The 12,846-nt window shown below is 41.4% G+C and overlaps 1 protein-coding gene across 3 annotated transcripts in view; it reads right to left on the bottom strand.

The window, feature by feature from the left end:
* alpha-Man-IIa (alpha-mannosidase 2) overlaps nucleotides 1-12,833 on the bottom strand; it is a 31,273-nt gene extending 18,440 nt beyond the window's left edge. Inside the window, exons 1-4 of one of the 3 annotated variants that reach the window (XM_086968547.1) lie at nucleotides 10,646-12,833; nucleotides 8,047-8,270; nucleotides 6,406-7,506; nucleotides 4,619-4,950 (exon numbers count right to left, since the gene is read on the bottom strand). The gene's annotated coding sequence lies outside the window, so the exon portion shown is untranslated. Of the gene's footprint in view, nucleotides 1-4,618; nucleotides 4,951-6,405; nucleotides 8,271-10,645 lie in introns of all 3 variants that reach the window. The other 2 variants (XM_086968546.1, XM_022834222.2) reach the window with 2 other exon arrangements.
* Between the last annotated feature and the right edge of the window lie 13 nt (nucleotides 12,834-12,846).

Consider the following 12,846-nt stretch of genomic DNA (forward strand, 5'->3'; position numbering starts at 1 on the left):
CGCGTGCGTGTTTACTCATGCACTTTCGGTCAATAAGGGAAGTTCTAATGAACTTCATTGTGCACATAAGTGCCCTTGATAACCAGGGAGAAGATACTGACGCATGCATAGAAATAGTGTCTGTAGTAAAAACACTTGAATATGCTAACGGTCGCACAGCACAAATCTACTCTTAGGCAGGACCTTTATATTATGGGCACGTGGTCGAAATCCGCCGTGTGTATCTATTAACAGATATTAACTTGTATTATCTATTAAGTTAAGTTTAGTTGGTAAATACGTTACCACTGCCTCATGACCGAACCATTTGATGCTCTTTACCACTCGAACCTTACCGTCCCATAACCACGCTTAAGCATTTCACGAGTACAATTAAATAGTAACTTTCTTATTTATTTAATCCAATCTCTTCTAACCGGCAAGCATACCTATAGGCATGCCTTCAAGTTACCTTTATCTGAAAGCTGTCCGAGGCTCATATCTAGTACTTTTGCCAATTCACGTGATCGAATGCATTGGGATATTATAGGATACAAACCTTATAAATTATTGCGGCTTACTTTTGTTCATGATAAATAGACACGTTCTGTTTATCAGTGCAGCATTACGGGCTTAACTGTACAGGTGTCATTTTTGCCCTTACTAAAGTACCCTTTTAACATTTGGCCTACCGACACCGACAACACTATGCCTCTCTGTTAACAGCTAAATAATCTAATAACATCTAAATACTAAATCATGTTACAATCAGCACAGTTCGTTGTGTTGTTTACTGACGGTCCTCTTTTGTATCAAAATTCTATTCATACATTTCTACAACTATCTATATCCATTTCCTCAGAATATTGTTGTCGATAAAGCTGTTTAACTAAGTTGTTCATACAAATGGTTCAACATGTATTAAAATCAATTGTATTTATTGAATATATCTATCCACCCCGATTACAGCTTCCATTTGAGACCTATACCACTAATTAGACATCTTCAAATTATTCGTTAATCTGCAAATGACTTGCATTGAATAATAACCGTAATAATAATAAACGTACTTTAAATACGATACAAATATATCTAGAATTTTTTTAACTATTACGTCGTACATGCTACATTATTGTCTACAACCTTTCGAAAGAAATCCTTTCACGATTGTAAACAGCGCACATTTTAACGATAGACAATTATCGCTCTTACGGTGCAGAAGATTTTCATATGCTTAGAAATGTCGCAGTTATTCAGCCCTTTAATTTGAACGTAAATTTTAGGATTGACAGTAATCCCAACAGTACTGCACTCAAATGCACATTTCTGAGCTTTTGACATAATAGCTGGACGCGCGTATTTAAGCTTCCGGACTCACACGTCGACGGACGGCACTGCTGATCAAGTTCACCACGGCTCGTTAAGAGGCAGATTACATAGTTACACAATAAAAAATAAGCATAAGTAAACCCATAGACATATGTATCCCCTGTGTGAGACTGTGGTTCACGACGCTTCATCTGAAATGAAGTCGTTTACTTTAGAGTACTAATTGAACCTGCCGAAATGTAGATAAGGTGATAGCAGTTTATAAAACAGCGTTTCGAGATAATACCCTATTTCTATGATAAGTCGAACAATTACGGTTGGACTGATCAGAGTAGGCTTGCGATGCATCAAAGCAACGAAATTGTCTCTCCCGGTACTAAGCAACGAGCTATTCTAATATTTTACTCTACTTAATTGTTTTCGGAGTATATTTTTTTAGTCAGTAAATATATGTTTCAATTTGTTTCACACACATAATGTAATACAACGACAAATTGGAGTAATTCGATTAGGGGATGGAACTGAGAATGCTTTTACCTGCAGCATTTCCAACTTTCTGCTAGTAAAAACTTCGGCCTTAGCCGAAAACAAGTTACAGATGGCAAGCCTTTATAAAGCGGTTGAGAGTTACACCGGTGACCCTTTTTCGCTTTTGTTACTAAATATTGTTGTTTCTTATTTATGAACCTAGACACAGATCAATTAGGCCATGGTAGACCGCTAAAGAAACAATCGTGTGAAATAAACTTAGTATAGTTCTCTACTCATATACGTTTACAGCGCGATCATAATCGTTTTCGATTGCGTTTCATTCATTGATTAATAACTTAAGTATACCAGATAAATAATTCATTCGTCACTTGAAGCCCGCCGTCATCTTTACTGCTTGCCTACTGAAAAATGTTTCTTATATCGTTTGCAGAATTGCTACTTACTATACCCAAATGTATCGTTCTATTTTTAATTATGTATAATGGGTTTAATGGACACCTGTATCACTTCGGTGATACTTGGAAAAATGTCTTCTGGCTTCTATAGAAGCCAGTCTCTAGTTCTATAGAACTAGACGGAGATCGCCTCTTATGTCTATGTATCAACCGGGGCGGATACCACGGAGTGGCTAATGTTCATGAGGCCCGTCATCAATGGTTTAATCAATAACGCGATACAAGTGTATTTCCTTGTTCTAAAACAGCAAGAACTACATTATCACATAGTTCTGGGTTGATTGCTCATTGGCTCACCAAGTTTGTATAGAATAATAAATAGTACATAAAATACGTTTCAGCTTAGCTGCAGGTGCATACGCATTTGACACGCGGTGTTTACTGTATGCTTATTTTGCTAAATAGAACGCTTCCTATATGTACACGATCTGATCATATTGTACATAGCCTTAAAGCTTAATATAATCAACTACAATAGCGAATGAAGATGTGACCTTGGCATATCCGCGCTCTAGTTTCAAACGACGCAACCGCTTTGCTTCTATATTAATTCCAACATAAGCCTGTCCATCTGATATGGCCTTCAGAGACAGAAAGGTTAGCAAACATATTAAAAAACAATCTACAAACTACAATACAAGCAAATCTTCAGACAGAGGCCTTTTTGTAAAACACAAAACTTTCGTTCAGGATATTACGGCATACGCTTGGTGTACTTCGTACGGAAAATGTAATTTTCGATCAGACTAGTTGGACAAATGTTGCAGGTTGTCAGCGAGAACGGAACGAACTTGTACCCGTCCTGACAGAGCATGAGAGAACCTACAGTTCCCCATTGTCATCTTATTGACTATTGCACGATACAATGTTTGAAGGCAATGCACCCCTTCGTTGAATCCACGTGAATACACAGATTAGACATGCCGGTGTCGTACTAAATGATATAGTATCGCAACGATTTCATATCATTCGAAATCTAAGGGTAGATGCAACTAAATGTAGATTTATCCGCATATAGCTTGGCTATCTGATAGATCTACAGTATACTTTAGAAAACAACGACGAACGGGAAAAAACATCATACAAAATCGTAACCTAATTTAAATACCGACAGGGAAACGGGGATTCATTCATTTCATAAATACAAGCATCAAATGCTGAAAATAACAGTATTTAACGTGTGATTGAACTAAAAGATGCACACTTGTTTTTCTTATTTTATCTCATCCACAAAAAACGGCAGAGCAATTGCACCATTAATCGGGGGCACTTCTGGTAGTAACAACAGTTACGAATGTTAATATCATTAGAGCTACAGCTAAATTTAGAAGGGCATCAGCTTCTCCTGTACGGATCATTAGACGACAGCCCCTCGTGCCCCCATCCGTTGCGTAAGCGATAGCAGACAGTAGGGTCCGAACTCCACAAAAAACCCATGACCCCCCAATCACTAAAAACGCTAGCCGACACCTCTCGTTGTTCCCGCTTGCTTTGAGAAATGTTACAACGGTGCGTAATACTTAAAGGCCTCAGCAAAGCAAGCTCGTGTAAGCTGGCCCTATAGAGGTAATAGTAAACGACGACTTATCCTCGAAGACAACGAGCGAGTGGAATGGTTCCGTTTAGAAACTAAACACTATAACTTTCTAGCAAGCCACACCAACAATGTGCCACGGGCTAATGACACGCGCATGATTCATATTAAAGGGTGGTCAGTTGATAATGCGAAGTAGAGCAAAACCACAAGCGTATCGCTTGTCCTACAGCAAGGTTGTCTTTGTCCTGCGCCATAATCGCCAACAATGTTCCTGTTGGAACACCAACAGCTCAGAAAAAGAGTTGCGTATCTAGGAATTTTAATGAAACGAATGTCCATACAATTAAAGTGTTTCAATGCAAAAAACAGTTTTATCGCAGGTTAATTAAATTTGCCTCATGAAACAGATAATCCTCGGTGATAGCCATGACTGTATAGCACAATGGGACGCTCAATGCACCGGAATAAAAATGCAACAGCAGATATGACTACCTGAAGACACGCACTATAAAAAAAAGTAGCATTGAAGGTCCCATTCATAATAGGATGTTTGTACCTCAACAATAATGCAAATGATAAGAATTGATTTTTGAAGAGCCACGTGCTTCCATATTCTAAGGATTGATTTTTGAAGAGCCACGTGCTTCCATATTCTATCTACCCACATTGTATATTCACTTTGCACTAGCTAACACTTTTTCTATATATTCTTTATATACATTCGTAATGAAGAAAAAACGTTCTAATTTTTATCCGCATCGGTTTGTTTACGTATTGGTCGAATAAAAGAATCACTAACCGACCTGCTTCATCGTAGGTGACCCACCTTGGAAACTTAGTAATCCATGACGATAGACCAAGTATTGTTCATGACGCTTTTGATTTTCTGCTTTTCTGTGTTACTTCACTGACTGACCTCTGGGAGTCCTGCTTTTAAGATGGCGTTCCAAACAGCCTGTTATATAGAAAAGTTACCAGCAACGCCACACACGGTAAGTGTGATAGGTGAAGGCGGTGAGAAAGGATCGCACTTAATATTTGCACAGGTAGACTTTTCCGCAGCGAGCCCGTCCCATGTAACACACCGAGTTCACCAGCGCTTAGCGTCAATTTAGCGTTTTACGGGGAACGTATTGGAAGAGCCTCAACTTTTAGCCACTGAAAAGTTTGCTTCGGTTTTTTCGTATGGTTTTCATAGGTGCGTAACAAAATGCACAACTACATATACTCTGATCAGACGGCTTCTTTAACAAGAAACTAGATGGGTTATGCCGTCAGGCTGATCTTTCTAGTGATCCTCTACACACTATAAACTACAGCAAATTCGACAGACATATCCAAATTTTGCGTAGCCATTAAAACCGTTTTTTATTAGTTCAAGCCCTCCCCTTTACTCGGCAGCTGCAAGTCTTTAGTTCGGATGCGTTGCGCCCATGCATTGAGCGCGCGTAATCGCGTATATCTGTACTCTCGCGTGTATCCGTACTACGTCTCGGAGTATTACAAGTGATGTTTGCTTATAAGTACATGATATCTGACAGCAGCAATGTCCATAATGTTCATCGTAGGTTAAAGCGTGTCACAGTAACAAATGGTTATCAATAAGCTTTTCTCTATTATAGTGAACACCAAACTGATAAGACATGCTAACAAATCCTTCCAAAAAAAATAAAAAATTCACGGGATTATAAGTCTTCAGAGCATCATCAAAACATCCGAACCGAAGGTTTACAGTTGCCGAGTAAGACGGGGCCCGGTTTCAATCTAAAACAAAAATGGCTATTTCAATGGCTACGCAGATACATCGTCGTTCGAAAATTTAGACTTGTCTATCGAATCTGCTCTAGTCTAGTACCGATCCTCTAAAAAAAGGTTAGCCCTCAACATAATTTTAGTGCTTCGTACAGTCTAAAATTGGGCTCATCTATTTCTACATAGACTCTAACGACACAAATATCGAAAGTAGCCTCGTACAGTTTAAAATTGGGCTCACCTATTTCTACATAGACACTAACGACACAAATATCGAAAGTAGGCATTTAAGTTTTTCACGACACAAATATCGAAAGTAGGCATTTAAGTTTTTCATTAATGCTACGTACACAAATTCCTATCATAATTATTGTCAATTAGATCTGGTATTGTCACTTGAAATAGGCTTAGCGTGAATAAATAGTCATCGATGCACGTGCTTCCCCGAACCTGTCCTTTTCTATTCGCTCTATAGAGCTAGCAAAATGCCAAATGTTTAGCCAATAAAGCGGGCATAATCACTAATTTTAACGTCCGGGATTTCATTAACACAGTTATTGAAGTCCTTGAATATCGTGGGTGTTTATCAAAATTAAGATCATTCATCGCTAGCAATTTTCTGGGATTTTTTCCCTTTTTTATATCAGTATCTTTGTTATTGTTTATGCAAAGGAAAACACGTTTGCCGACAGTTCGGGACTTTTTATGGCAAATAATTTCCCACATTTCCTCTAGCTCTCTCTCCCTCGTATTTCTCACGCCCTCCAGCTCCCACCTCGAGACTCCAGGCCCCCCAGCCTTGCGTTCTGCTTGTTAACTGACTTTATCCCACATGCGCGGACAACGCAAACCTTCACTCACCTGCTTAGGCAAAAAAGTGTTCTACCTGATTGCTGTTCGCCTTCTAAATGGCTGGACACGATAGCTCTTTGAAAGTAGGCCGCACTACTCCGGATTTTGTCTGGGTATCACCAGCAACAGTAGCTACCTCGTTGTTTTCTCTAAAGTTAGTCCGATGGCAGAATTTGTGTACATCTTTAGCTGTGGCTGATGGGCTTTTTCTTTGATGCAAGGGGCAACTTCAGGCAGTAACTTGAAACAGGTGTGCACAAACGTCGCTAACGAGAGTGGCGCAGTATGTCGAATCTCCCCGTAGCTTTCTGCTGCTGCTGCTGCTGAGGCCACCGGTTTTGTCTGCATCGACACTGAACCTGCTCCGGTTCCCTAACTGTAGTTGACTGGTGACAAATGATTCGCACGCTGTGGTTTCTCTTTTCCTTAATTCTATCTATGTTCACCATAGCAGTTGTTCCGGTGGTAAATGATACATTAGTCGTATAACATGTTGCCCCGAGCGCCGTCCCAATCATTGAACGGAGGTAATCCTTGTTACGGGTGCGGGCCGCTCTCCAGCAATAACGGCTCGGCTGCTTGTTTCCGCTTTAGTCTCATCGATGATCACTGCTACAATAATATCATCTGTAGGAATGTTTCTAGTATTGTTATCATAATGATTACTGCTAATGTAGGTCGTGCCGCGGGCCTGGATCTGGGTTGAACCTTACTATCGTTTTGGTATGAGTGACTCCGACGGCTGTGATCGCAACGAGGTATAACTAGATTGAAAATGACCATCTCCTTGCCACCGTCCTATTTTTTTTCACATTATTTTTCTCTGATCATGACCGTCATCGACTTATCCAGCTGTATAGATATTCAATAAACGAGGCACCGCATGACTAGACCCTAAACACCATTTTTTTGGAAACTGCACTGTTACTTTCGACGACACATATTCAGCTCTCCAATGAATGTCCAAACAAAACCGCGCTGCGCTTCCTCTATTCGTGTGTATCGGGGTAGCAGACAAAAGGCTTCTCTTCAGGTATAAAGGCAGCAGTACGCAAACGTGGGAAGCACCAAGGATCGAGGGAAACACCGGTAGCGACATCGTTGGCGGCGCTTGTAGGAATAAGAACGAATAATGAACGAAACAGTCGACGATAGTTTTATAGAAATATGCATAAACACTATGTAACATTTTCTACCACTTGTACTCTTGTTAGCTTAACGGTCTTATTGCTTATTACACTTTCCTGTTAACTTTTTTTTCATCATAGAATATCAACACACACGAATATGAAAACAGGAACAGTAGCGTAATATTTCGTCTGTCTTACAGCTACCGTTGCCATTGCTATTATTGCGTAAAAGACAAACAACAAAACTGGAAGATGCCAGTTCGTCCCATAACGACCAGGCGTCCCACCCACCCCGGTTAATAAGCTAATATTTGTTTGAGTACATCGGTAACCACCGCTTTCAACACAGGCAATGATCACCAGCTCCAGCGTTCACGATGATTTGCTGCAGTGATCGCCGATTAAATCAAACGTGACTTTACTAAAGCATGAGACGAAACGGACAGCCCAGTATTTCTATTATTTGTTCTATATTTGTATATTCCCGCAAATGGCTGTTTATGCCGGCAGTTGCTGTTACCGCTGTCTATGTAGCTGCTATCCATCGAAACGCACCGCGTTCTCTTTAGTCTCGCCAACCAGCTGTGGCACTTCTACGTTAATCGGCTTGACATATTGGTAACGTGGCCAAAACGCAAATTCAGACAGGTAGTACATATCTCACGTACGGCCCGATGTGTTGTCCGTCGACAAGAGTTCTTCTTTATTCGATGGTTTTAGCCCCGACTTATGCAGGGCTTTACGCTGAAAAAGAAGCCAACAGAAAAGTATAGTAGGCAATAAGACCGTTAAGCTAATAGAAATACAAGTAGCAGAAAATGATACATACTGCTTATACATGTTTCTATAAAAGTGTAATTGACTGTTTTGTCAGTCATTCGTCTTTGTTCCTACGAGCGCAGCCAATAACGTCACTGACGAAATCGCGTTTCTCTCGATCTTTGACACCTTCCACTTTTGCCTTTATACTTGAAGAGAAGCCTTTTGTCATCTGCCCCGATCATACGCGAATAGAAAAAGCGCAGCGCAGTTTTGTTTTGACATTTGCTAGGCGGCTGAGGATGTGTCATCGAGAGTAACAGTGCAATTTCCAAGAAAATGGTATTTGGTGTACTTTTTGTCTAGTCAACCGGTGTCTCGTTTCTTAGCTGCATAGGTCGATGACGGCCATGATCAGAGAAAAATGTAAAAAACAATAGCATGGTGGCAAGGATATGGTCATTTTCAATCTAGTTATACCTCACTGCGATCACAACCATCCGAGTTACTCTCACCTAAAACGATACTATGATTCAAGCCAGATATCACCGCGCCGATCGTAACCCCGCTCTGATCGAGGCCGGCGGCACCACGTATATTAGCAATAATCATTCTGATAACAATACTAGAAACATTCCTACAGATGATATTGTTGTAGCAGCGATCATCGATGAGACTAAAACGGAAACAAGCAGCAGAGCCGTTATTGCTGGAGAGCGGCCCGTACCCATAACAAGGATTATCTTCGTTCAATAGTTGGGATGGCGCTCGGGGCCAAATTTACACGACTAAAGTATCAGTTACCACCGGAACAACTGCTGCAGTGAACACAGATAGAATTAAGGAAAAGAGAAACCACAGCGTGTGAATCCTTTGTCACCAGTCAACTACAGTTAGGAAACTGAAGCAGATTCAGTGTCGACGCAGACAAAACCCGTCGCCTCAGCAGCAGCAGAAAGCTACGGGGAGATTTGACAAACCGGGCGACTATCGTTAGTGAAGTTACTGTTTGAAGTTACCCCTTGCATCAAAGAAAAAGCCATTAACTAGAGCTAAAGCTCTACATAAATTCTGCCATCGGACTGGCTTTAGCAACAACAACGAGGCAGCTACTGCTGCTGGCGATACATCCAGCCAGTTAGAAGGCCAACAGCAGGTAGGTAACAGTTAGGGTCAAGTGCAATTGGCCGGCTTCCGTTGAACCATCTTCTAGAACACTTTTCTGCTTAACCAGGTTAGCGAGGGTTTGCGTTGTTCGTGCGTGTGAGCCACTGGGGCAAAGTCAGTCAACAAGCAGAACGCAAGGGTAAGGGGGGAGTCGGGAGTCTCGAGGTGGGAGCTGGAGGGGGTGAGATATACGAGGGAGAGACAGTTAGAGGAAATGCGGGAAATTATTTGCCGTAAAAAGTTCGGCAAACGTGTTTTCCTTTGCATAATAATGTAATAAATATACTGATAAAAAAAAGGGGAAAAAATCCCGGAAGATTGCGAGCGATGTCAGTCTGCTCATTTCTCTATGAATGATCTTAATTGTGGTGAACACGCACTTCTGCTAGGCACGTTATTCAAGTATTTAAATAACTGTGTTAATGAAAGCCGGAACATTCAAGTTAATGATTGTACCCGCTCTATTAGATAAACGTTTGGCGTTTTGCTAACCCCATAAAGTCAAAAACCAGATCATTATTATGTAATTTCTACTGCTTGTACGGTCCTGTTGCTTATATCTTTCTATTGGCTTCTTTTTCAGCGTAAAGCTTCGCCGCACACGAACATGGAAGTACGGACAGTAGCATAATATTTCGTATCTTACAGCTACTGCTGCCATTGCCATTATTGCGCAAAAACCAACAACAAAACTGGAAGATGCCCGTTCGCCCCATAACGACCAGGCATTCCGGTTAATTAGTTAATGTTTGTGTGAGTATATTGGTAGCCACTCCTTTCAAGGCCGGCAACGGTAGCCAGCTCCAGTTTTCCCGATGATTCGCTACATTGATCGCCGATCAAATCAAACTTATTACAACTACTAAAGCGTGAGACAAAACGAACAGCCCAGTATTTCTATTTGTTCTATGTTTGTATATCCCCGCAGATGGCTGTTGATACCGGCAGCTGCTGCTATCACCACAACTACTATTCTTGATTCTCCTTTACCTCTAGCTGCTAGCTATCAAAACGCACCGCATCCTGTTTAGTCTGGGCAACTAGCTGTGGCGTTTCTACGTTAACCGGCTTGGCAACTTGGTAACGTGGCAAAAACGCAGATTCAGACAGGCAATACATGCTCCACGTATGGCTCGATGTGTTTCCCCTTGACAAGAGTTCTTCTTTATTCGATAGTTTTAACTCCGACTTACTGTCCATTTGCGATCCGACGCTGTGATGCCTAATCCTAGCTGCTCGCACACGGCAGACAGTGCCACGAATTCACCCACTTTCCTGCCAGCGTTCTGTCAACTGCTGCCTCCCGACCTAACCGCGCTGAAGCAGGAACCCTCCGCCAGGTATCAAGCGGCCGTGCCAGCAGCAAGACCAACAATAACGACCACGACGACGACGACGACGACGACGACGACAACAACAACAACAACAACAACAACAACAACCACGTCAACAATATTGGCTCATCGACAGACAGGCCTCTGGTAACGCAGCTCTGCCTGCCGGGTGACTAGCGCATAGGCCCACTCAGATTTTTTCACCTCACTGATACTGTTCCTGCTGCTGATAATTGCTAGCGCTGCTATTTCTGCTGTTTAATTGCCACTACCCCTTGGTAGTGCTGTTCTACTTTCGATTCCCACTCACTCACGGTTTTGACTAATGCTTCTGCTGCAGAGTGTTCGTCGCAGTCGATAGCGGTCATGGAGATTGTGCAGGACACCAAAAGCAGGCGGCACCACTGCACTGAGAAAAACACGAAGATGTAAGTACGGCACGGCACTGCTGCAATAAACAGAATTCCTCCGTCGCTCAGCTGCAACCGGTCGTTCAGGATGGCTGATGCTAACGGTACGGTGGCAGGCACACCGCAGACAGATAGAAAGACCCGGAGAGTTGGATACACAGACAGACATACAGACAGGCGGGTGGGCGGGCACCCACCCAGAGAGGGCCACGCTGCTACTGCTGCTACTAAGAAAATCACAGGCGCCTGAGAACGGACTCTTGATCCACTGGCCAGCCACCACTAGGCCGTAACGCTGTACACTGACATCGCTTTGGACTTTTTCTCCTCATTCATCGAAGTTATTCTGCGGATGACAAGGTGCTAACTGACGGACCAGTGCGTGGAAAGCGCAGAAACGTGTAACGCAGCGAAAATGACGCCTAGCGGGAGGATCGGTGTTTAGCGCAAAATAAAATATAGCTCAGTTACACCCGTTGTTTCGGGTCTGTGGATGTGCTTGGATTCGCATATAATTTAAGAATAACAATAATCGAAAAAAGTGACTTATTTTCATGGTTTTAGATGGCATTGAAAGACAAAGAACACGTGGCTTGTCATCTCCAGGACATGTTTTTGAAAATCGAATGTTAAATTTGTAAGAACTGTATGGTGCATCTTGATGCTTTGATTTTCGCTGATGATAGCGGCTATAGATAACACTAGGAAATGAAGACAATTTCATTATTTGGAAAACACTGGCAATGGTTAAAAGATTCATAAAAGAAAAGGACTTCAGAGATTCTTCTGCTCCTCTTCTTGCATTATTTGGAAAACACTGATAATGGTTAAAACAATTCATAAAAGAAAAGGACTTCAGAGGTTTTTTTGCTCATCTTTTATTGAAATGATTTTTAGCAACTGTAAGTTGTTATTTCTGACTTATAGTTTTCTTCTAAAAAGAACATATTTACAAAACAGGGAAAATATTCATATTCAACTGTGCGCGCGTATGTTATGCATTTATTGGCAAATTAACATAAAGTGTTGTAATTCACAGAAATTGTTTCGTGATCGCACATACAAAAGAAAAACAACTGTAAGAACAGGGTAGAGCTAATAGAGAAGCATTTATGAAGAAAGACACATGTTTAATAGCTACTTCTAGCCTGTTGATCAAATCTGTGCTGCATTTATCCAATGAAATTAACTTGAATCAAAAATGCGAACGCTACTGGTTTTTGGTCTGTAGGTGACCCTGGGCCTGGACCGCTTCATAGCTTTTCAGCTTTGGGGCCTTTTGGACTTAATTACTGCGTTAAATACGTGCGGTCAGCCCCATTGCTATAACTTAGATCACCAAAAGAAGTTTCACAGGTAGATGCATAATCTCCATTGAACTAAGATAACAATTTCAGTATTGCTTCAGCCGCCACCAGGTCGAGTGACCAATATTCACCTGTGTTTTTATTTCGTAAAATTTTAGACAGCGCTGGTTGAATAGGTAACTCCATTGAAACTGTCATAACCTACGTTATTGTATCAAACATGCACAACACATATATATGAATAGTATAATGCCAGTATATATAATTATATTTATATATATTGGCAGTCACTGAAGGTCGTATTTTAATGCATATACCATGCATGTTTGATGCTTCATATATA

This window comes from Varroa jacobsoni, unplaced genomic scaffold (genome assembly GCF_002532875.2).
Source record: "Varroa jacobsoni isolate VJ856 unplaced genomic scaffold, vjacob_1.0 scaffold_512, whole genome shotgun sequence".
Taxonomy (NCBI): Eukaryota; Metazoa; Arthropoda; class Arachnida; order Mesostigmata; family Varroidae; genus Varroa; species Varroa jacobsoni.